The following is a 26,040-nucleotide window of genomic DNA, read 5'->3' on the forward strand; positions in this document are numbered from 1 at the left end:
GTTAATATTCTAGTGTGCTACCATCAGATGGAAAGTGATTCAGAAAGGCAAAGTGGGTTTATGGCAGGAATGCTGACGATAACGATGTGATACTCTCTGGTAGGTAACGAAGATTTAGCCATTATGTTTGAAGGGCAGCAACTTCATGATTACAGTTATGGGCATCGTTTATTATCTGTACAGATCACAAATCCCTGATTCCTCTGTTCCATCTAAAGTGTCTCACATGATTTCAACCCAGTTTCAGGGATGGGTTTTCAAAGTTCAAAGTACATTTATTATCGAGGTATGTATACTATATACAACCTCGAGATTCGTCTCCTCACAGGCAGCCACGAAACAGAGAAACCCAATAGAACCCATTAAAAAAAGGAAGACCGTCAAACACACAACGAGCAGAAAAGTAACAAATAGCGCACACAATGAAAGTAAGCAAATAACATTCAAAACTGAAGTTCACAAAAGTGATGCACTGCCACGAAGCCAGTCATCACTGAAGCCCCAGCCTCAGTTCAGCGCAGAGGCGAATAAACCTCGCGGAGCAGTGAGCTGAAGCGGCCTGTCCCTCATCTGCGGTCTCCAACACCCTGCTCTTTTCAATCTGGCCCGGCGCTTAGCTTGTCCAAACCTCAGGGCATTTCTAGCTCTGGAACCCAAGCCCTGCCTTGCCTCTTCAATATGTGCTCGTATCAAAAGTAAATTTATTGTAAATTATGCATACCGTATACAACTTTGAGATTCATTTTCTTGCAGCGCCCACAGGCAAAAAAAAGAAATACAATTGAATCCATGAAAAACCACACATAACAAAGACTGACAAACATCCAATGTACAAATCGTGCAAGTAATAATAAAGTAAGCAGATAAACATGAGCTCCAGAATCCCTGAGACTGTCCACAGTCTGTGCCGAGGGCCCCCGAGAGAGTCCACAGTCTGTGCGAGGCTGCTGAGAGTGTCCACAGTCTGTGCCGAGACCTCTGACAGTGTTCACAGTCTGTGCCGAGGCCCCCGAGAGAGTCCACAGTCTGTGCCGAGGCCCCCGAGAGAGTCCACAGTCTGTGCCGAGGCCCCCGAGAGTGTTCACAGTCTGTGCCGAGACCTCTGAGAGTGTCCACAGTCTGTGCCGAGGCCCCCGAGAGAGTCCACAGTCTGTGCCAAGGCCCCCGAGAGAGTCCACAGTCTGTGCGAGGCTGCTGAGAGTGTCCACAGTCTGTGCGAGGCCGCTGAGAGTGTTCACAGTCTATGCCGAGACCTCTGACAGTGTTCACAGTCTGTGCCGAGGCCCCCGAGAGAGTCCACAGTCTGTGCCGAGGCCCCCGAGAGTGTCCACAGCCTGTACCGAGGGCCACTGAGAGTGTCCACAGTCTGTACCGAGGCCCCCGAGAGTGTCCACAGTCTGTGCCGAGGCCCCCTGAGAGTGTTCACAGTCTGTGCGAGGCTGCTGAGAGTGTTCACAGTCTGTGCCGAGACCCCCGAGAGTGTTCACAGTCTGTACCGAGGCTCCTGACAGTGTCCACAGTCTGTGCGAGGCCGCTGAGAGTGTTCACAGTCTGTGCCGGGGTCCCCGAGAGTGTCCACAGCCTGTACCGAGACCCCCGAGAGTGTCCACAGTCTGTACCGAGGCCCCCGAGAGAGTCCACAGTCTGTGCCGAGGCCCCCGAGAGTGTTCACAGTCTGTACCGAGGCCCCCGAGAGAGTCCACAGTCTGTGCCGAGGCCCCCGAGAGGGTCCAAAGTCTGTGCCGAGGCCCCCGACAGTGTTCACAGTCTGTGCCGAGACCTCTGAGAGTGCCTACAGTCTGTACCGAGGGCCACTGAGACTGTCCACAGTCTGTACCGAGTCCCCCGAGAGTGTCCACAGTCTGTGCCAGGGCCTCTGAGACTGTTCACAGTCTGTGCCGAGACCTCTGAGAGTGTCCACAGTCTGTGCCGAGGCCCCCGAGAGAAACCACAGTCTGTGCCGAGGGCCCCCGGCAGTGTCCACAGTCTGTGCCGAGGGCCCCCAACAGTGTCCACAGTCTGTGCCGAGGGCCCCCGACAGTGTCCACAGTCTGTGCCAAGTCCCCTGAGAGTGTTCACAATCTGTGCCGGGTCCCCCAAGAGTGTCCACAGTCTGTGCCGAGGCCCCCGAGAGAGTGTCCACAGTCTGTGCCGAGGCCCCCGAGAGAGTGTCCACAGTCTGTGCCGAGGCCCCCTGAGAGTGTCCACAGTCTGTGCCGAGACCCCCGAGAGTGTCCGCAATCTGTGCCGAGAACCCCGAGAGTGTTCACAGTCTGTGCCGAGGCCCCCGAGAGTGTTCACAATCTGTGCCGAGACCCCTGACATTGTCCACAGTCTGTGCCGGGTCCCCCGAGAGTGTCCACAGTCTGTGCCGAGGCCCCCGAGAGAGTGTCCACAGTCTGTGCCGAGGCCCCCTGAGAGTGTCCACAATCTGTGCCGAGAACCCCGAGAGTGTTCACAATCTGTGCCGAGACCCCTGACATTGTCCACAGTCTGTGCCGGGGCCCCCGAGAGTGTCCACAATCTATGCCGAGACCCCTGAGAGTGTCCACAGTCTGTGCCGGGGCCCCCGAGAGTGTTCACAGTCTGTGCCGAGACCCCTGACATTGTCCACAGTCTGTGCTGGGGCCCCCGAGAGTGTCCACAATCTGTGCCGAGACCCCTGAGAGTGTCCACAGTCCGTACCGAGGCCCCCTGAGAGTGTCCACAGTCCGTACCGAGACCCCTGAGAGTGTTCACAGTCTGTGCCGAGGCCCCCGTGAGTGTCCACAGTTTGTGCCGAGGCCCCCCGGGAGTGTCCATAGTCTGTGCCGAGGCCCCCCGAGAGTGTCCACAGTCTGTGCCGAGGCCCCCTGAGAGTGTCTACAGTCTGTGCCGAGGCCCCCGTGAGTGTCCACAGTCTGTGCCGAGGCCCCCGAGAGTGAGTCTACAGTCTGTGCCGAGGCCCCTGAGACTGTCCACAGTCTGTCCCGAGGCCCCTTAGAGTGAGTCTACAGTCTGTACCGAGACCCCCGAGAGTGTTCACAGTCTGTGCCGAGGCCCCTGAGAGTGAGTCTACAGTCTGTACCTAAACCCCCGAGAGTGTCCACAGTCTGTGCCGGGGCCCCCGAGAGTGTTCACAGTCTGTACCGAGGCCCCTTAGAGTGAGTCTACAGTCTGTACCGAGACCCCCGAGAGTGTTCACAGTCTGTGCCGAGGCCCCTGAGAGTGAGTCTACAGTCTGTACCTAAACCCCCGAGAGTGTCCACAGTCTGTGCCGGGGCCCCCGAGAGTGTTCACAGTCTGTACCGAGGCCCCTTAGAGTGAGTCTACAGTCTGTGCCGAGACCCCTGACAGTGTCCACAGTCTGTGCCGGGGCCCCCGAGAAAGACCACAGCCAGTGCCGAGGGCACCCGAGAGTGTCCACAGTCTGTGCCGAGGCCCCCGTGAGTGTCCACAGTCTGTGTCGAGGCCCCCGAGGGTGTTCACAGTCTGTGCCGAGGCCCCCTGAGAGTGAGTCCACAGTCTGTGCCGAGACCCCCGAGAGTGTTCACAGTCTGTGCCGAGGCCTCTGAGAGTGTCTACAGTCTGTGCCGAGGCCCCCGAGAGAAACCACAGTCTGTGCCGAGGGCCCCCAACAGTATCCACAGTCTGTACCGAGTCCCCGGAGAGAGTGTCCACAGTCTGTGCCGAGACCCCCTGAGAGTGTCCACAGTCTGTGCCGAGGGCCCCCAACAGTATCCACAGTCTGTGCCGAGACCCCCGAGAGTGTCCACAGTCTGGGCCGAGACCCCCGAGAGTGTCCACAGTCTGTGCCGAGACCCCCTGAGAGTGTCCACAGTCTGTGCCGAGGACCCCCGAGAATGTCCACAGTCTATGCCGAGGCCCCCTAACAGTGTCCACAGTCTGTGCCCAGGCCCCCTGAGAGTGTCCACAATCTGTGCCTAGACCCCTGGGAGTGAGTCTACAGTCTGTGCCGAGCACCCCGAGAGTGTCCACAGTCTGTGCCGAGGCCCCCGAGAGTGTCCACAGTCTGTCCCGAGGCCCCTTAGAGTGAGTCTACAGTCTGTACCGAGACCCCCGAGAGTGTCCACAGTCTGTGCCGAGGCCCCTGAGAGTGAGTCTACAGTCTGTACCTAAACCCCCGAGAGTGTCCACAGTCTGTGCCGGGGCCCCCGAGAGTGTTCACAGTCTGTACCGAGGCCCCTTAGAGTGAGTCTACAGTCTGTGCCGAGACCCCTGACAGTGTCCACAGTCTGTGCCGGGGCCCCCGAGAAAGACCACAGCCAGTGCCGAGGGCACCCGAGAGTGTCCACAGTCCGTGGCGGCGTCCCCGAGAGTGTCCACAGTCTGTGCCGGGGCCCCCGAGAGTGTCCACAGTCTGTGCCGGGGTCCCCGAGAGTGTCCACAGTCTGTGCCGAGGACCCCTGAGAGTGAGTCCACAGTCTGTGCCGAGACCCCCGAGAGTGTTCACAGTCTGTGCCGAGGCCTCTGAGAGTGTCTACAGTCTGTGCCGAGGCCCCCGAGAGAAACCACAGTCTGTGCCGAGGGCCCCCAACAGTATCCACAGTCTGTACCGAGTCCCTGGAGAGAGTGTCCACAGTCTGTGCCGAGACCCCCTGAGAGTGTCCACAGTCTGTGCCGAGGGCCCCCAACAGTATCCACAGTCTGTGCCGAGACCCCCGAGAGTGTCCACAGTCTGGGCCGAGACCCCCGAGAGTGTCCACAGTCTGTGCCGAGGCCTCTGAGAGTGTCTACAGTCTGTGCCGAGGCCCCCGAGAGAAACCACAGTCTGTGCCGAGGGCCCCCAACAGTATCCACAGTCTGTACCGAGTCCCTGGAGAGAGTGTCCACAGTCTGTGCCGAGACCCCCTGAGAGTGTCCACAGTCTGTGCCGAGGGCCCCCAACAGTATCCACAGTCTGTGCCGAGACCCCCGAGAGTGTCCACAGTCTGGGCCGAGACCCCCGAGAGTGTCCACAGTCTGTGCCGAGACCCCCTGAGAGTGTCCACAGTCTGTGCCGAGGACCCCCGAGAATGTCCACAGTCTATGCCGAGGCCCCCTAACAGTGTCCACAGTCTGTGCCCAGGCCCCCTGAGAGTGTCCACAATCTGTGCCTAGACCCCTGGGAGTGAGTCTACAGTCTGTGCCGAGCACCCCGAGAGTGTCCACAGTCTGTGCCGAGGCCCCCGAGAGTGTCCACAGTCTGTCCCGAGGCCCCTTAGAGTGAGTCTACAGTCTGTACCGAGACCCCCGAGAGTGTCCACAGTCTGTGCCGAGGCCCCTGAGAGTGAGTCTACAGTCTGTACCTAAACCCCCGAGAGTGTCCACAGTCTGTGCCGGGGCCCCCGAGAGTGTTCACAGTCTGTACCGAGGCCCCTTAGAGTGAGTCTACAGTCTGCACCGAGACCCCCGAGAGTGTCCACAGTCTGTGCCGAGGCCCCTGAGAGTGAGTCTACAGTCTGTACCTAAACCCCCAAGAGTGTCCACAGTCTGTGCCGGGGCCCCCGAGAGTGTTCACAGTCTGTACCGAGGCCCCTTAGAGTGAGTCTACAGTCTGTGCCGAGACCCCTGACAGTGTCCACAGTCTGTGCCGGGGCCCCCGAGAAAGACCACAGCCAGTGCCGAGGGCACCCGAGAGTGTCCACAGTCCGTGGCGGCGTCCCCGAGAGTGTCCACAGTCTGTGCCGGGGCCCCCGAGAGTGTCCACAGTCTGTGCCGGGGCCCCCGAGAGTGTCCACAGTCTGTGCCGGGGTCCCCGAGAGTGTCCACAGTCTGTGCCGAGGACCCCGAGAGTGTCCACAGTCTGTGCCGAGGCCCCCCGAGAGAGTGTCCACAGTCTGTGCCGAGGCCCCCTGACAGTGTCCACAGTCTGTGCCGAGGCCCCCGAGAGAGTGTCCACAGTCTGTGGCGAGGCCCCCGAGAGTGAGTCTACAGTCTGTGCCGAGAACCCCGAGAGTGTCCACAGTCTGTGCCGAGGCCTCTGAGAGTGTCCACAGTCTGTGCCGGGTCCCCTGAGAGTGTCCACAGTCTGTACCGAGTCCCCCAAGAGAGTGTTCACAGTCTGTGCCGAGGCCCCTGACAGTGTTCACAGTCTGTGCCGAGACCCCCGAGAGTGTCCACAGTTTGTGCCGAGACCCCCGAGAGTGTCCACAGTTTGTGCCGAGGACCCCTGAGAGTGTCCACAGTTTGTGCCGAGGCCCATGACAGTGTTCACAGTCTGTGCCGAGGCCCCCGTGAGTGTCCACAGTCTGTGCCGAGGCCCCTGACAGTGTCCACGTCTGTCCCGAGGCCCCTGAGAGTGTTCACAGTCTGTGCTGAGGCCCCCGAGAGTGTCCACAGTCTGTGCCGAGGGCCACTGAGAGTGTCCACAGTCTGTGCCGAGGCCCCCCGAGAGTGTCCACAGTCTGTGCCGAGGCCCCCGAGAGTGTCCACAGTCTGTCCCGAGGCCCCTTAGAGTGAGTCTACAGTCTGTACCTAAACCCCCGAGAGTGTCCACAGTCTGTGCCGAGGCCCCCGAGAGTGTTCACAGTCTGTACCGAGGCCCCTTAGAGTGAGTCTACAGTCTGTACCCAGACCCCCGAGAGTGTCCACAGTCTGTGCCGAGACCCCTGACAGTGTCCACAGTCTGTGCCGGGGCCCCCGAGAAAGACCACAGCCAGTGCCGAGGGCACCCGAGAGTGTCCACAGTCCATGGCGGCGTCCCCGAGAGTGTCCACAGTCTGTGCCGGGGCCCCCGAGAGTGTCCACAGTCTGTGCCGGGGTCCCCGAGAGTGTCCACAGTCTGTGCCGGGGCCCCCGAGAGTGTCCACAGTCTGTGCCGGGGTCCCCGAGAGTGTCCACAGTCTGTGCCGAGGACCCCGAGAGTGTCCACAGTCTGTGCCGAGGCCCCCCGAGAGTGTCCACAGTCTGTGCCGAGGCCCCCGAGAGAGTGTCCACAATCTGTGCCGAGACCCCTGAGAGTGTCCACAGTCTGTGCCGAGGCCCCTGACAGTGTCCACGTCTGTCCCGAGGCCCCTGAGAGTGTTCACAGTCTGTGCTGAGGCCCCCGAGAGTGTCCACAGTCTGTGCCGAGGGCCACTGAGAGTGTCCACAGTCTGTGCCGAGGCCCCCCGAGAGTGTTCTCAGTCTGTGCCGAGGCCTCTGAGACTGTTCACAGTCTGTGCCAAGACCTCTGAGAGAGTCCACGGTCTGTGCCGAGGACCCCTGAGAGTGTCCACAGTTTGTGCCGAGGCCCATGACAGTGTTCACAGTCTGTGCCAAGACCTCTGAGAGTGTCCACAGTCTGTGCCGGGTCCCCCGAGAGTGTCCACGGTCTGTACCGAGTCCCCCGAGAGAGTGTCCACAGTCTGTGCCGAGACCCCCTAAGAGTGTCCACAGTCTGTGCCGAGGACCCCGAGAATGTCCACAGTTTGTGCCGAGGCCCCCGAGAGAGTGTCCACAGTCTGTGCCGAGGCCCCCGAGAGTGTTCACAGTCTGTGCCGAGGCCCCCGAGAGTGTTCACAGTCTGTGCCGAGGCCCCCGAGAGTGTCCACAGTCTGTGCCGAGGCCCTGACAGTGTTCACAGTCTGTGCCGAGGCCCCCGTGAGTGTCCACAGTCTGTGCCGAGGACCCCGAGAGTGTCCACAGTCTGTGCCGAGGCCCTGACAGTGTCCACAGTCTGTCCCGAGGACCCCGAGAATGTCCACAGTTTGTGCCGAGGCCCCCGAGAGAGTGTCCACAGTCTGTGCCAAGGCCCCCGAGAGTGTTCACAGTCTGTGCCGAGGCCCCCGAGAGTGTCCACAGTCTGTACCGAGGCCCCCCGAGAGTGTCCACAGTCTGTGCCGAGGCCCCCTGAGAGTGTCCACAATCTGTGCCGAGACCCCTGACATTGTCCACAGTCTGTGCCGGGTCCCCCGAGAGAGTGTCCACAGTCTGTGCCGAGACCCCCGAGAGTGAGTCTACAGTCTGTGCCGAGACCCCCGAGAGTGTCCACAGTCTGTACCCAGACCCCCGAGAGTGTCCACAGTCTGTGCCGGGGTCCCCGAGAGTGTCCACAGTCTGTGCCAGGGTCCCTGCGAGTGTCCACAGTCTGTGCCAGGGCCTCTGAGAGTGTCTACAGTCTGTGCCGAGACCTCTGAGAGTGTCTACAGTCTGTGCCGAGGCCCCCGAGAGAAACCACAGTCTGTGCCGAGGACCCCCGAGAGAAACCACAGTCTGTGCCGAGGACCCCCGGCAGTGTCCACAGTCTGTGCCGAGGGCCCCCAACAGTGTCCACAGTCTGTGCCGAGGGCCCCCGACAGTGTCCACAGTCTGTGCCGAGTCCCCTGAGAGTGTTCACAGTCTGTGCCGAGGCCCCCGACAGTGTCCACAGTCTGTGCCGGGTCCCCCGAGAGTGTCCACAGTCTGTACCGAGTCCCCCAAGAGAGTGTCCACAGTCTGTGCCGGGGCCCCCGTGAGTGTCCACAGTCTGTGCCAAGGCCCCTGAGACTGTCCACAGTCTGTACCGAGGCCCCCTGACAGTGTCCACAGTCCGTACCGAGACCCCTGAGAGTGTCTACAGTCTGTGCCGAGACCCCCGAGAGTGTTCACAGTCTGTGCCGAGGCCCCCTGACAGTGTCCACAGTCTGTGCCGGGGTCCCCGAGAGTGTCCACAGCCTGTGCCGAGGCCCCCGAGAGTGAGTCTACAGTCTGTGCCGAGGCCCCTGAGAGTGTCCACAGTCTGTACCGAGGCCCCCGACAGTGTCCACAGTCTGTACCGGGGCCCCCTGAGAGTGTCCACAGTCTGTGCCGAGGCCCCCTGACAGTGTCCACAGTCCGTACCGAGGCCCCCGAGAGTGTCCACAGTCTGTACCGAGACCCCCTGAGAGTGTCTACAGTCTGTGCCGAGACCCCTGAGAGTGTCCACAGTCTGTGCCGAGGCCCCCGTGAGTGTCCACAGTCTGTACCGAGGCCCCCTGAGAGTGTCCACAGTCTGTGCCGAGGCCCCCGTGAGTGTCCACAGTCTGTACCGAGGCCCCCGTGAGTGTCCACAGTCTGTGCCGAGGCCCCCGAGAGTGTCCACAGTCTGTACCGAGGCCCCCCGAGAGTGTCCACAGTCTGTCCCGAGGCCCCCCTAGAGTGTCCACAGTCTGTCCCGGGGCCCCTGAGAGAGTCCACAGTCTGTGCTGAGGTGAGCAACACCATCCACCCCAGCCCAGGAGCACCAACGTTGTAGGGCAAGAAATGTTCCTGAACCTGGTTCACAGTTCACAGTACATTTATTATCAAAGTATGTGTACATTTTGCAACCCTGAGATTCATCTCCTGGCAGGTAGCCGCAAAGCAATGAAACCCAGAAGTACCCACTGAAAAATAATCATTGTCACCTAATGTGCAGAGAGGGGAAAAATGCAAATGCTGCAAACAATAAAAGTAAGCAGTTAGCATTCAGAACAAAAGTGAGTCTGTAGACAGGAAGCCCCGAGCAGGGTTCAGCCACAGCCTCAGTTCAGCACAGAGCCGAGTACATACTGTAGATGAGCGAGCATAACTGGCCTTATCCTCATCTCTGGTTCCAGCACCCTGTCCTTGCAAACTGGCCTGGCATTTAAATTGCCGAAGTAACAAGTCATTCCTCTCTCTGGGACCTGGGCCTTATCGCTTCAATATGCTCCAGACCTGGACCCCGCTGCCACATTTCGGCCTGTACCTGATCTTTCCAAATCGGCCTGGCACTTAGGTTGATAAAACATTGGGTCTGATGACCCAGAAACACCAAGTTATGTTGTGAGGGCTGACTCTCAGATAGTACCAATATCTCAGCTATTGATTGGTCAAGTACGCCCATGAGTGTTTTAATGAATCCTCTACTCAGAAGGGGATATTGTTGTTGTTCCTTTCCACACCTTGTTGAGCATCGGGTGACAATCTTGCCATTTCTTTAGCATTTTTTGTCTGGTTTTTTACGAGGCCGAGTTGTGAGCTAAAAGTTCGACTCAGCAGAGATGGAAAGCGTGAAAGGAGCCAGCTGGATTTGAACCTGGGACCACTCACCTCAAAGTCCGGTGAGGATGCCATTATACCACCATCAAGCTTCAGAAAAGGATATGCTCTCTTCTTATTACTGCCATCAAAGAGGAGGTTCAGGTACCTGAAGGCACCCAACCCACTCCACTTCTTCTCCCCTGTCATGATTTCTGAACGGACAATGAATGAACCCATAAACACTACCTCACTTTTTTATTCTCCTTCCTTTTGCAACTACTAATTTAATTTAATTTTTAAAAGATATCTCTTATTGCAATTTATAGATTTTTTAAATGTATTGCACTGTGCTGCTGAAAAACAACAAATTTTCCTACATGTTTCAGCTTTATTAAGCCCGATTCTGAGAGAAATAGAGTTAGACGTATGCTATTTAACATACCTCATTATCTTGATGCTGATGCATTCAAAAACATCTCTTGGTCACTTCACTTTGTAAATCGTATCTCTGGAGAAGCCAAACCCCTGGTGTGGGTGGCAGCCTGTGCTCTATACACAATACTGTTTGATTACAAACCTGTCCCTTTAACTTCGCACTGATTACTGTTTGCAGTTTACATTAAGAATTGTAGTCTGGTTTGCGTTTTAATTAATCAGATTAAGATTAGTTTTATCTATAACAGAGGTTCCCAACCATTTTCATGCCATGGACCCCTACCATTAAACAAGAGGTCCATGGACCCAGGTTGGGAACCCCTGATTTATAACAAGTTCGTTGAAACATACAGTGAAATGCGTCATTTGTGTCAATGACCATCTGTGTGTGTGTGTGTGTGTGTGTGTGCGCGCGTGCGTGTGTTGGGGGGGGGGGTAGCCCACATAAATTGGCATGCTTTCAGTGCCAACATAACATACCCACAACTTACTAACCCTAACCTGTGCAGCTTTGAAATGAAGGTGGAAACCAGAGCACCCGGAGGAAACCTACGCAGTCACAGGGAGAATGTGCAAACTCCTACGCAGTCACAGGGAGAGTGTGCAAACTCCTACACACTCACAGGGAGAGTGTGCAAGCTCCTTACAAGCAGTGGTGGGAATTGCTGTAACGTGCTAAGGAAACTGGTACGCTACCATGCCGCCCCACGATCAGAATCAGAATCACATGTATTATTACTGCTTTAAATGGCATGAAATTTGTTGTTTTGCAGCAGCAGTACAGTGCAAAGACACAAAATTACTATAAATTACAGAATAAGTACAAAAGAAAGGAATAATGAGTGTCATGGGTTCATGGACCGTTCTGAAATCTGATGATGCAGAGGAAGAAACTTTCTGAATTATCGACTGTGCTATATTTATGTAATTCCATTTAGCTTTTGAATCCCAAGCACTTTCTATCTAAAATCGAAATAGACACATTTGTATTATACTATGATTTATTAAGCATTCTGTTTTTTTGTGGCAAGGCACCGAGGGCCAACTACATTGCTTACGCAGTGATACAACAGGATAGTTTGAGAAAGGAATGACTGAAATTTGATTTAATTTCCCAACAAAGCTAAAGAAATCTGTGACAGATTTGTTTCTAAGAAACCTTGTTTTTGTGGAAGTACTGCACTTGTATGTCAGGATGTAAACTTTATCCATCACAAGCCACGTGAGAGTCTGCAAGGAGAAAATGCTTTGTTTAATTGGTGACCATTTCCTATGGAAATTCCATGACAGAAAATATCCAGGGTAGGTCTAGTAATCAAGCTGAGGGCTAAATCTGTCTAATGATCCTCCTGGCATCAGTGTGAAGAAATATAGATATAATTCCATATTTAAAATCAGTGGGAGTTCAGCATTCAGAGAATCAGTTCATCATAGAACAGTAGTCTCCTATTCTTATTTGCATCATTTATGATTATAGAGAGTTTGTGCAAATGGCATGTGTTTTAAAGTTGTTTTGGGAAAATCTATACGCCGCATGAGAGAGAAAACCTACCTTGTTAATTTTATAAATTTCATTTATCAACTAATGCTGGTTTTGAAATTTCATGTCTGATCATTACCGTTTTTGGAAATCTACAGTCATGTAAAGTCTTTGTCTCAGATCATTTTGACTAAGAGATCATTGGAATCAGGATGAGTGAGTAAGGTCAGGTGGATTGGGAATTGATCACCATGAGTGCATTTCCAGTGCAATACATTTGATGTTGTATCTAAGTTTGTAAATTTGATGTTAAATATAATGTAGACCGGAACTAGAAGTCATAGGTTAAGGATGAAGGGTAAAATATTAAAGGGGAGCTATATCACTCAGAGGGTGGTGTGAGTGTGGGACGTGTTACCAGCAGAAGTGGTGGATGCAGCATTTAATGCTATAAGGCCATAAGACATAGGAGCAGAATTAGGCCATTCAGCCCATCGTCTGATCTGTACTTCCATCAAGGCTGATACCTTACCCCTCTCAATCCCATGTTCCTGCCTTCTTCCAGTAACCTTTGATGCCCTGACTAATCAAGAACCTATCAACCTCTGCTTTAAATATATCCAATGACTTGGCCTCCACAGCTGTCTGCAACAATGAATTCCAAAGATTCACCACCCTCTGGCTCAAGAAATTCCTCCTTATCTCTGTTCTAAATGGATGTCCCTCTATTCTGAGGCTGTGCCCTCTGGTCCTAGATACTTCTCCACATCCCACTCTGATTACGCCACCGTTTCCCTTATGTTATGAGCCCCTACCATTAATCAAGAGGTCCGTAGACCTCATATTGGGAACACCTGATCTTGGCCATGAATTAAAGTGAAGTTCAGATAGGTACATGGATGGGAGGGATGTGGAGGGCTATGGTTCAGGTGCTGGACAGTGGGACTAGGCACAGACCAGATGGGCCAAAGGGCCTGTTTTATGCTGTAGTCCTGTATGACTCTAACTCTATAAGGGAAGTTAGGGTTATGGACTTTTCAGTATTTTTAATTCACTGTAGCAGTATTGACTGATTAAAATCTACTTATGATTTTGCTTTCAAAGCTGCACATAAGATAATGCATTAAATGACTGGATTCCTCTATTCAAATAGAGTCATTAACTCCTTCTCAAAAGAAGACCTGTCTTTAACCCATCTTGCAAACTATAGCCCCATCTCTGACCTCTCTCGGCTCTTGAATTGGGGGTTATCACGTCTGTCTTCCCTGCTTGAATCTGTTTAATCATTTACTTTCTTTCTACTTCAACACTGGAAGAACCCAAACCAACAACTGATGATAGTACAGCATTGCTTGTGACATTCTCTTGACCAGCCTTTCGCATAGTTGACGACAGTATTGCCCTTTAATGGATTTTTGGTTTTCTACTTGCTTGCAGTCCTCCTGCTTGGTCTCACTATTCGATTATCAGTGGCATTTAATGCATTCTCGGGCATTGGTTTCTTTCTTTCACACAACCCTCAACATAGGATTCACTCCAGTGACTGCTCCATGCCATTCTGAAATGAAGGCATCCAAATTATTAGGTCAGATGCTAACTCCTTGCAATAAAATTGGCCATAGTACTTGCCATTAACTCTCTCAACCCTCCATAGCGTCTGTTTCATTCAATGAGAATCAGGTTTAATATCACTGGCATATGTCATGAAATCTGTTTTATGCAGCATTACAATACTGCATAACACAGATGGAGCTGACTGAATGTACAACTTTCTGTAACTTCTTTTGATCTTGGATTTCTTTTGCAACATTTAGTCCTGGTTGAACCTCAATCTTCTCTGATACCATATAGCAACCAAAATTGACCTACGTTAAAAGTGAACTAAAGAGTTAATAAAGATGGATGACCAAAGGTTAGTTCAATGAACTTCAGAATCATGGAGAGGGCAGAAGGGTTGGACGATTGAGCCTTACAGAGGCAAGAGTGAATTTATGAAGGGATTTTTTGAATTGGACTAAAAAGTTGGCTGATAAAAATCAGCAAGGATGGCTAGCTGGGACCTTAAAGATACTTTATACTTTATTGTCGCCAAACAATTGATACTAGAACGTACAATCATCACAGCGATATTTGATTCTGCACTTCCCGCTCCCTGGATTACAAATAGATAGTAAATATTAAAGATTTAAATTATGAATCATAAATAGAAAATAGAAAAATGGAAAGTAAGGTAGTGCAAAAAAACCAAGAGGCAGGTCCGGATATTTGGAGGGTACGGCTCAGATCCGGGTCAGGATCCGTTCAGCAGTCTTATCACAGTTGGAAAGAAGCTGTTCCCAAATCTGGCCATACAAGTCTTCAAGCTCCTGAGCCTTCTCCCGGAGGGAAGAGGGACGAAAAGTGTGTTGGCTGGGTGGGTCGTGTCCTTGATTATCTTGGCAGATACTAACATGTTCCACTGTTTTGTTGCAGATATAGTTTACAGTGCTGGAAGAAATGAGGAAAGTCGAAACTATTTCCATAAGAAGCAAACTGATCTAAGTTTCCAACATAGCTATTATGGAATTATTGAAAAACATGGGAATGCCTAGCATGTACTACTACTACTACGTCGACTAGGGCCTAAGGTGCCAGCGTCGGGCAAACTAGCATGTAAGTCAGTTACTATTAAAAGAAATTGCGTTGTGGCATTTCAGACATAGGGCTGTCATCAGAACAGATCACAAACTCTAATGGTTATATTACTTTGTCAATTAGTTCTGGAGAGTCAACTTGGGTCAGTATTACTATTGGTGCATTAAAATAGTGAGAGAAATTAGCATCCCATCTCCAATCTTCCATTAAGAAATGTAGCTAGAAACATAAAGACCAATAACATATTCTTAATAAATGAAATGGTAGAAACCAGGATTGTCTTATTTAGTAATTTTGAAAGAGTCAGAATCAAGTTTATTATCACTTATATATGTGTTAAAATTTGCTGTTTTGTGGCAGTACAGTGGGAGACATAAAAAGATATTAAAAATTATTATTAAAAAAAATTAAAATATATTGTAAAGAGGAATAGTGAGTGGTGTGCATAAGTTCATAGACCATTCAGAAATCTGCTAGTGGAGGGAAAGAAACCATTTCTAAATTGTTGAGCGTGCGTCTTCAAGCTCCTGTACCTGCTCTCTAGTATGAGGAGAAAGCATATCTGCTTTTAACAAAATGAATATGAATGAAGCACTTTAGCAATCCAAGGACTTAGAGTTATAGGATACATCCTCAAACAACTAGAAATATAGGTAATGGACTGTAATAACAGTAAGTGTTCTTGATATTATTAGGGTGTGCTAATCTCTGGAATTGTCCTGGCGTTTCTAGGAATTAAAGCCTAATATCCTAATCACTGGTCTATTTAATCCAGGAGATAAATATTTGGTGTATTATTTATGTTGAATTGCTTATTTCATAGTCAATATTCATTGACTAAAAGGCTTGTGTGGTAAATATACAGTGACCGCTTTATTAGGTACACCTGTACATCTGCTCATTAATGCAAATATCCAATCAGCCAATCATGTGGCAGCAACTCAATGTATAAAAGCATGTAGACATGGTCAAGAAGTTCAGTTGTTGTTCAGACCAAACAACAAAATAGGGAAGAAATGTGATTTAAGTGACTTTGACCATGAAATATTTGTGGGTGCCTGATGGGGTGAATTGAGTATCTCAGAAACTTCTGATTTCCTAGGATTTACACGCACAACAGCCTCCAGCGTTTACAGAGCGTAGTGCAAAAAACAAAAAAAAATCCAATGAATGGCAGATTTGTGGGCAAGAGCACCTTGTTATTGAGAGAGGACAGATGAGAATGCCACACTGGTTCCAGCTGACAGGAAGGCGACAGTAACGTGATTGTGACCCAAATAACCGCACGTTACAACAGCGGTGTGCAGAAGAGCACCTGAATGCACTACACATCAAACCCTGAAGTGGAGGGGCTACAGCAGCAGAAGACCACAAGGATGTACTCAGGGGCCGCTTGATTGGGTACAGAAGGAGCCTAATGAAGTAGCTATTGAGTGTAGAATCATTCCTCTGAGTGCAGAATTTTAATGTTGGGGAACAAAAAGTGAAGAGGCGCCTGTTGAGCTGTCAGAGGTAGGAATGTGTGACAGGAGTTCATGGAGTGAGAGCTAGAGCAATGCATCCGACCTAGTTACTACAGGGCTGACTCAGCTAACAATGTATTGACATTTCCCATGGATATTATCAGCCATGTAGAGTTTGTTTTGGGGCTGGAGGAGGTACATTAGTTTTTAAAGGTAGTGTCCTTGTACAGATAAAGTTATGAGATGGTGACTTATGAAATATTAATGATTACGTGTTAAGGGACTGTTAGGGAAAATGTAATGCAGGAAGTTTAGTTGCTCTTCTTGTATCAATAAAGATTCATAACATCTTTACATTTTAAATTAATAATTGTGATTTGCTGTTGCAATGGGTTCCTAATGGAATATGTGTTAACAACTCTGCTCCTGAGTTATCAATCATGACTACAATGTCACATTGCCATATCCTTTTTATTAAATACAATGCCCTGAGGTCCCTCACTTATGAAAGATCAGACTGAGTGGCAGCAGATCACTGACTCTCAGAAAGATATGTTTTTGGGCCATGTAACAGCAGAGGAAAAGCAAGAGTGTTCGAGAGAGCCGAGGTAATGGGACACTCCAGCAGTGGCTGAGGAATATCCAAAGAGGCAAAAGGCACAGGAGGCCTCGGTTGCTGGAAAATATTGCAAATCTTGGGTAGAACAAAAGATTGTATATTCACTATACTACAGACCAAAGATCAGCGATAGGTGAACTTGAGCTATTTGTTGGGAGAGATGCAGTCTGCAAAGTTTTGGACAAATTTGCTGCTGCGGTGACATCGGCACAGAGCAGCTGTTTTCATGGAGATGGATTTAGATAGGGATGAAGGCAGATGTGTTCAAATTTAAAGTCATAGTCAAAGTAAATTTATTATCAAAGTATGTATATTCCTGCTGCTCTCTGTAAGAAGTTTGTATGTTCTCTCCGTGACTGCGTGGGTTTCCTCCGGGTGCACCAGTTTCCTCCCGCAGTCCAAAGATGGCAGAGTAAAAGTGAGTGCATTCCAGATTGGTATGTACGATTGGTAGTTTTATTGGTCATTGTAAATTGTCTTGTGATTAGCCTCAAATGTTTGAAGCGCCTATTCACATTGTATATCGATAAATAAATACTATCCCGAGATCCACTTTTCTGCAGGTGTTTTAAGGAAAATGAAGAAATAGAATGTAATTTATGAAAAACTATATATAAACAATGATTGACAAACTACCACCAACATCTGCAGTGACAAACAAAAACCCAGGGTTGAAACTTCCTTATGTATTTGCAGTCCACTCTGCAGCTGTTCACAAGATGTCAATTAGTGTCATGAATGACTGGAAAAATATTTTGAGCTTACATCTTTACATGCTGAATAAATAATCAAGCAATAGCTCCAATAAAGCTTTTTAAGATCACTATCTTTTTGTGACCAGTGGTTGACCTTTAAAAAACAGGGATCCATTGTGACACAGATCAGGGGAAGTTAAAATCATTTTCTAGTACTTTTGTTGTATTAAGTGGTTTCCTTTGATTTTTGGAGTGGATAACATCCCACCCAGTTAGAGCTTCTTCTGAAACTCAAATGATTATAACAGGCCAGTCTCTGTGCAAGTAATATTTGTTCAAGGTGCAGCTTCAAGATCTCAATCACGATAATGCTGAAATACTGTGAGTATAGGCCAGCAACTGACAACTTGAACCAACTGCTTATTAGTGATAAAAGTGATGGCAGGATGTGGAAATTTGTCCAAAATGCTCTTCTTTATTCATAGTAATAGGATCATGTTAATTACGGAAACAGAACACCAACTGCACAGTTTGGATTAATCAGGCTACTCAGAGTTATTTAAACCATCAGGCCCCATGAATCTTGTAAAATTTCTCAATGGAGTTTATTGTCATATGCACAAGAGTAAAACTTATTTGCAGCAGCATCACAGGAACATAGCATCATATAAGCAACATCATCAGGGAAACAAATTATGCACAATTTTTACAAGAAAGAATACAATTAGAACAAAAAGATAAAGTCAATTTCAGTGCAAAGTGACCAAAGGTGTCATAGTGTTGCTGAACTGGAGTAATTAGGGTTGGTTTAAGAACAAAATGGTTGAAGGGAAGTGGTTGTTCTTAAACCTGGTCTGGAGCAACAAGCTTCTGTACCTCCTAATGAAGGGTCTTGGCCTGTAACATCGACTGTTTATTCCTCTCCAGAGGTGCTCCTGACCCACTGTGTTCCTCCAGTGGTTTGGTTTTTGAATTGCAGCTGACATCCACATCTGTAGAAATTTGTTGGAGTCATTGGTGACGTACCAAGTCTCCTTAATCTCCTCAAACTCAAAGTTCAAAGTGCATATATATCACCATATACTATACTGAGATTCCCTTTCTTGTAAGCATTCACAATAAATACAAAGAGACACAATAGAATTAATGAAAAACTGTACACAATCCCTCTGGTTTAAGAGCATGAAGGTTGAGGGGTAATAACTGTTCCTGAACCTGGTGGTGTTTGATATAAGACTCCTGTACCTCCTGCCTGATCTGATGGCAGCAGCAAGAAGAGAGTATCACCTGGATGGTGGGGGTCCTTGATAATGGATGCTGCTTTCCTGTGACCACACTCCGTGTAGATGTGCTCAGTGGTGGGGAGGCCTTTACCTGTGATGGACTGAGCTGTGTCCACTACTTGTTGTAGGCTTTTCTGTTCAAGGGCATTGGTGTTTCCAAACCAGGCTATGATACAACCAGTCAGTATATTCTCCACAGTGTATCTAGAGAAGTTTGTCAAAGTTTTAGATGTCATCTTCACAAACTTTTAAGAAAATAGAGGTGCTTTCATGCCTTCTTTGTAATGGCACTTACATGCTAAACCCAGGACAGATCCTCTGAAGTGATCATGCTGAGGAATTTAAAGTTGTTTACTCTGACCTCCTGATGAGGACTGGCTCATGGATGTCTGGTTTCCTACTCCTATAGTCAATGATCATTCTTAGATTTCATTGACGTTGTGTAATAGATGCTGATTCGTCACCACTTTTGATTTGGACAACAACAGTGAATGTTGTGGCACCATTCAGCCAGATTTTCATTCTCTCCCCTATATCTGATTCGTCACCATCTTTGATTTGGCCAGCAGTGGTGTCATCAGCAAACCTATGGCATTGGAGCTGTACATAGCCTCACAGTGATAAGTATAAAGTGAATAGTGCAGGAGGTTAAAGCACACAGCACGGTGATGCATCTGTGCTGAAGATGATCGTGGAGGAGATATTGTTGCTAATCCAAAGAGTCTGCAAGTGAGGAAATCGAGGATGCAGTTGCACAAGAGGTATTGAGATCTATGTCTTAAAGCTTATTGGTTAATTTTGAGGGGATGGTAGTGTTGAATGCTGATCTGTAGTCAATGAAGAGCATCCTGATGTATGCATCTTCACTATTCAGATGCAATATAGCCTTCTAATGAAATACGGTCACTGGCATGCCCTCTTCATAATTGCATCATTATGTTGGGCCCAGGAGAGATCTTCAGAGATGGAGACACTCAGGACTCTGTGCTACACACAAAGAACATTGGGGACGATTTACAGTGGCATAGTAACCCACCAAACCAGAGAGGAGACACAAGAGACTGCAGATGCTGGAAATCTGGAGCAACACACAAGGTCAGGCAACATCTATAACTTTTCAGGTTAAGACACATTGTCTGGACTCTCCTTTCGATACTTGCTATCTCTCCTCTTTCCAGTTCAGTTCAGGTGAAGGGTCTCAGCCTGAAATGGTGACTGTAAATTACCCTCCATGAATGTCGCTCGCCCTGCTGAGTTCTTCCTGTGTGTTGAACCTACAAGCTATGTGTCTTTGGGTGTGGGATAAGACCGGACCTGCTGGAGGAAACCCACGTGGTCATAGAGAGAAGGTGGAAACTCATCACTGACAGCACAGGAGGTCAGGACTGACCCAGGTTGCGGGAGCCATGAGGCAGCAACTCTCCTATTGTACCTCTGTGTAGAGCAATACAGCTTGCAGTTTTTAATCCTTGAACCACTGCCAATGGAAGATGAATAAAAACAAGAGTTTGTCCTTAATCCAATATTAATTCTCAGCTCGTACACATAATTTCTCCTTGCGCAATGAATCAGTTGTCAGCAAACAGGGGAGCAAATTACATCAGACTTCACTGATGAAGGGAGGAATCTGGTATGTCATTCCAGAGCTTACCCTTGAGCATGCAAGAGCTAATTAGCACTTTGGACAGGGATTATTAAAAGTGATTTGGCTCAGGAGGTACAGTCTTTAAGTAGGGTGGAAGGCAGGATTGAACAAGTATTTAAATGTAGTTAATCATAAGAAATGTAGGTATTTTTGAGAATCGAAGGTCATTACAATCGAAGAAAATGTCAGGTTAGCTATCACAAACATCAAACAGGGATTTGTCACAATCTGTTTCTGCCCATTCACATTCTAGACTGATGTAAAAAAAGATCCCAATATTTAAGGAGGTTGAATATTTCCCTATAGTCATCACTACACAAAAAAATAAAGAGCATCTCTCTTCCCATGTGAGCGTAGGTGGTCAGGGTTAATAGGTTTATTTTGCAGAATCATGCAGCTGAGTTTGTTCGGCCAGCTCATATGCTGATCAAGACATAGATGATTGGCTTCAGTGTCTTCAAACAAAATCACAATGATTGTTCCTTTCACTGCCTTAGTCAAATTAAGTCATCCTTGCAAAAACAGAGGATGAAAGTGGTTTCATCCCAAACCTACTTGTACTAATCCCACGCCAGAGGCTTATTTATTCATTGAGCCGCTGAAGAATCTCTGGAGGATTTGAACTGAAACTTGAGATTGGTGTATCTATTTAATACACCTGGACTGTGAGCAGTATCTGGAATGCATGATCAATTTTACTGAGATTAAGGTAATTGCAGCAAATACCAGGTACAGGACCAAACAGATAGAGTCCAGTTGGCCCAAACGTGCATGACAGTAATAATGCTCCACTTCCACCCTTCCTCATCTAACACGCTCAGTATAATCCCCGGTTTTTGTTTCTTTTGTGTATCCAGCATCTTCTTAGCTCAGGGGTTCCGGACCTTCTTTATGCCAGGAATCCCTCCCGTTAACTGAGGGGTCTGTGGACTCCAGCTTGGAAACTCCTACCTTAAACTACATCTCTATTATCCTTCTCAATTACTTTGTACCCTATTCAAAAATGCCCTCATTTAGCTTCCCAGTTAAAGGTGGATTCATTGAGTACGTCTACAAGAATTGGAATCTCCGGGTTGTATATGGTGACATATATGTACTATGATAATAAATTTACTGTGAGCTTTGATTTGTTGGCCTCAGTTTTAATTATCCTCATGATAATGAGGATATTATTAGATAATTAGGGTAATTAGCATATTCCCTCTGTGTCCATCCCAGGCTGTGGAGACTCATTGACTTTGCGGCAGGTGACTGGAGAGCAAACACATTATTGGCTGACGCTTGGCCTAATGGAGGACTTAATAACTGGGGCACCCAGACCTTTGCAAATTACAGTATTGCAAAAAAAAATCATGTGCATGTTCAAAATCAGGTTTAATATCATCAGCATAGGCCGTGAAATTTGTTAACTTTCTGGCAGCAGCGCACTGTAATACATGGTACTGTAGCGGTGTGCTACACACAGTGCTAGAATAACCACACGGAGTCGGTGAGTTAGAGTTGCGATGAAAGAGATTTATTCAAACTTCGCGGCCTGCTTTAAAGCCTTCCCGTTCCCACCCTGCCTGGGGCGGGACTGCTGTGGGGATTCATATTCCCAGACTCTTTCTGCGCGCGGGATTATCCCCCTGCTGGTGAAGATGGCCTGGCGCCCTTTTTGGGGCCGGCCCTCTGCCTGCGCGCGCTGTTGTGAGCCAGTTCGTGTGTGCCAGAAAGTGGGTCGCCACATAACCACCCCCCAGAACCGGCAATACCTCCCCCAATGTCCACAGTCTGGATCGGCCTCTGCTTGGGAGGTCTGCCCCTGCGCCGCGGTGCCTGAGTCTGGACCGGCTGCGCCAAGTCCACATGGGCCGGTTTGAGTCGGTCCACCGTGAAAACCTCCTCTCTCCCCCCAATGTCCAGCATGAACGTGGACCCGTTGTTCCTGATCACCTTAAACAGCCTCTCGTAGGGCTGCTGTAGCGGTGCCCGGTGTCTGCCCCGTTGTACAAAAAGAAACTTACAGTTCTGCAGGTCTTTGGGTACGCAGGTCGGGCTCTGTCCGTGCTGTGAAGTGGGGATGGGGGCCAGGTTACCGAGCCTCTCCCGTCGTCTGTCCAGGACTGCTGTGGGTTTTTCCTCTTGCCCCCTTGGGGCTGGTATGAACACTCCTGGGACTACCAGGGGTGCGCCGTACACCAACTCGGCCAACGAGGTGTGCAGATCCTCTTTGGGCGCCGTGCGGATTCCGAGCAGGACCCAGGGAAGCTCGTCCACCCAGTTAGGCCCCTCCAGGCGGGCCAAGAGAGCCGATTTCAGGTGACAGTGGAAGCGCTCCACTAATCCGTTCGACTGTGGGTGGTAGGCAGTTGTGTGGTGTAGCTGAGATCCTAAAAGGTTGGCCATAGCCGACCACAGGCTGGAGGTGAACTGGGCTCCCCTGTCGGAGGTAATGTGGGCCGGTACCCCGAAGAGGGCTACCCAGGTTGCAATCGGTGCTCGGGCGCAGGATTCGGAGGTGGTGTCGGTGAGCGGGACTGCCTCTGGCCATCTGGTGAACCGGTCTATCATAGTTAGGAGGTACCGCGCTCCTCGCGACACTGGCAGGGGCCCCACGATATCCACATGGATGTGATCGAACCTCCGGCGGGTGGGTTCGAACCGCTGCGGTGGAGCCTTGGTATGCCGCTGCACCTTGGCCGTTTGGCACTGCATGCACGTTTTGGCATATTCACTGACCTGCTTACGAAGTCCATGCCACACGAACCTGTTGGCGACCAGTCGGACGGTTGTCCTGATGGAGGGGTGCGCTAAGTTGTGAATGGACTCGAAAACCCACCGGTGCCAGGCTGCTGGGACGACGGGGCAGGGTTGGCCGGTAGCTACGTCACATAGTAGGATCCTCTCACCTGGGCCTACGGGGAGGTATTGGAGCTGCAAACCGGAGACTGCAGTCCTGTAACTGAGGATCTCAGCGTCTGCCTGCTGTGCCTCTGCCGGCGCTGCATATTCCACCCCCTGGGACAGGGCCTGTATGGTAGGTCTGGATAGTGCGTCCGCCACGACGTTGTCCTTTCCAGAGACATGCCGGATGTCCGTCGTGTATTCGGAGATGTAGGACAGATGTCGCTGCTGGCGGGACGACCAGGGGTCGGACACCTTCATGAATGCAAAGGTAAGCGGTTTGTGGTCTGTGAACGCGGTGAAGGGCCTACCTTCTAAGAAGTACCTGAAATGCCGGATTGCCAGGTATAGTGCCAATAGCTCCCGGTCGAAAGCACTGTATTTGGGTTCGGGTGGTCGTAGGTGTTTGCTGAAGAACGCCAGGGGTTGCCAGCGACCCTCGATGAGTTGTTCCAGCACGCCACCGACTGCTGTGTTGGATGTGTCCACCGTGAGGGCAGTAGGAACGTCCATTCTGGGGTGCACTAGCATCACGGCGTTTGCCAAGGCTTCTTTGGTTTTAACGAAAGCGGCTGCGGCCTCTTCGTCCCAGGTAATGTCCTTGCCCTTACCCGACATCAGGGTGAACAGGGGGCGCATGGTTCGGGCTGCTGAGGGGAGGAAACGGTGGTAGAAATTCACCATACCCACGAATTCCTGCAGGCCTTTGATTGTGTTGGGTCAGGGGAAGTTGCGGACCGCGTCTACCTTGGCGGGCAGCGGGGTTGCCCCGTCTTTAGTAATCCTGTGGCCCAGGAAGTCGATGGTATCGAGTCCGAACTGGCATTTGGCTGGGTTGATTGTAAGGCCGAATTCGCTCAGGTGGGAGTAGAGCTGGCGGAGGTGGGACAGATGCTCCTGACGACTACTGCTGGCTATGAGGATGTCGTCCAAATAGATGAATGCAAAGTCCAGATCGCGTCCCACTGCGTCCATTAGCCGCTGGAAAGTCTGTGCGGCATTCTTTAGACCAAATGGCATTCGGAGGAATTCGAAAAGTCCGAATGGGGTGATAAGTGCTGTTTTGGGGATGTCGTCCGGATGTACAGGGATTTGATGGTATCCCCGGACGAGGTCTACCTTGGAAAAGATCCTTGCGCCGTGTAGGTTTGCTGCAAAGTCTTGAATGTGTGGCACAGGGTAGCGGTCTGGCGTTGTAGCCTCGTTCAGTCTGCGGTAGTCACCGCATGGTCTCCAGCCCCCCGTTGCCTTGGGCACCATGTGAAGGGGGGAGGCCCATGGGCTGTTGGACTCCATCTTCTTGAACTCCTCCTTCGCCAGTCGGAGCTTGTCCGGGGGAAGCCTTCGAGCACGGGCGTGGAGGGGTGGTCCCTGGGTCGGGATGTGGTGCTGTACTCCATGTCTGGGCATGGCTGCTGTGAACTGCGGTGTCAATACTGATGGGAAATCCGCTAGGACCCTGGTGAATTCGTCGTCGGACAGCGTGATGGAGGCCAGGTGTGGGGCTGGCAACTGTGCTTCACCCAGGGAGAACGTTTGAAAACTCTTGGTGTGGACTAATTGCTTCCCTTGCAGGTCGACCAGCAGGCTGTGGGCTCGTCGAAAATCCGCCCCCAGGAGTGGTTGGGCCACGGTGGCCAGTGTGAAGTCCCACGTGAACCGGCTGGAGCTGAACTGTAGCCGCACCGTGCGGGTGCCGTAGGTTCGTATTGTGCTGGCATTTGCGGCCCTCAGGGTGGGTCCCGGTTCTCTGTTGCGGGTGTCGTAACTCATTGGAGGTAAGACGCTGATCTCCGCTCCGGTGTTGACCAAAAAGCGGCATCCCGACTGCTTGTCCTAGACGTACAGGAGGCTGTCCTGATGGCCAGCCGCCGTAGCCATCAGCGGCGGCTGACCCTGGCGTTTCCTGGGAATTTGCAGGGTGGTCTGCAGCGGCGGGCCTCTGTGCCCCACCGCTGGTGGTAGAAACACCATTGTTCGTTGGGCTCCTCACTCCCGTCGCCGGGTTTTGTAGGCTCTGCTGCCGGGCCTGGTCTGTCGTTGGGCACGTGGCTTGGTGATCTGTGCGACGGATGCCCCTCTCTCTTTCCTGGCATTCCACAGCACATCTGCTCGGGCCGCCACCTCCCGGGGGTTGCTGAAATCTGCGTCGGACAGCAGCAGGCATATGTCCTCGGGCAGTTGCTCTAGGAACGCCTGCTCAAACATGAGGCAGGGTTTGTGTCCTTCAGCCAGGCCCAGCATCTCGTTCATTAATGCTGACGGCGGCCTGTCTCCCAAACCATCCAGGTGCATTAAGCGGTGTGCTCGTTTGCGCCGTGAGAGTCCGAAAGTCCTTATGAGCAGGGCTTTTAATGCTGTGTATTTGCCGTCCTCTGGGGGCGACTGTATAAACTCCTCAACTTGTGCAGCTGTCTCCTGGTCGAGTGAGCTCAGCACGTAGTAGTAGCGAGTGGACTCCGAGGTTATCTGCCGAATGTGGAATTGTGCTTCTGCTTGCTCGAACCATAATTGGGGTCGCAGCGTCCAGGAGCTTGGCAGTTTTAACGAAACTGTGTGAACAGATGCAACGTCGGTCATCTCTGGTCCAAATATCGTTTAGGCCATCGGGGTCACCAATTGTAGCGGTGTGCTACACACAGCGCTAGAATAACCACGCGGAGTCGGTGAGTTAGAGTTGTGATGAAAGAGATTTATTCAAACTTCGCGGCCTGCTTTATAGCCTTCCCGTTCCCGCCCTCCCTGGGGCGGGACTGCTGTGGGGAATCATATTCCCAGACCCTTTCTGCGCGCGGGATTTTCCCCCTGCTGGTGAAGATGGCCTGGCGCCCTTTTTGGGGCCGGCCCTCTGCCTGCACGCGCTGTTGTGAGCCGGTTCGTGTGTACCAGAAAGTGGGTCGCCACAATATTATAGAGAAAAAACTGTGATTTCAGTCAGTATACATATATTAAATAGTTAAACTAAATAAGCAGGGC

At 50.6% G+C, this 26,040-nt stretch overlaps 1 protein-coding gene across 3 annotated transcripts in view; it reads left to right on the forward strand.

The window, feature by feature from the left end:
* The window catches only part of lypd6b (LY6/PLAUR domain containing 6B), a 256,416-nt gene that overhangs the window by 111,669 nt on the left and 118,707 nt on the right, over window positions 1–26,040 (forward strand). The window contains exons 2-3 of one of the 3 annotated variants that reach the window (XM_072258645.1): window positions 9,910–10,004; window positions 14,312–14,491. The exons of 1 other annotated variant lie outside the window; for it this stretch is intronic. The gene's annotated coding sequence lies outside the window, so the exon portion shown is untranslated. The remainder of the gene's footprint in view (window positions 1–9,909; window positions 10,005–14,311; window positions 14,492–26,040) is intronic. One more of the 3 variants, XM_072258644.1, reaches the window with a different exon arrangement.

This window comes from Mobula birostris, chromosome 5 (assembly GCF_030028105.1).
Source record: "Mobula birostris isolate sMobBir1 chromosome 5, sMobBir1.hap1, whole genome shotgun sequence".
Taxonomy (NCBI): Eukaryota; Metazoa; Chordata; class Chondrichthyes; order Myliobatiformes; family Myliobatidae; genus Mobula; species Mobula birostris.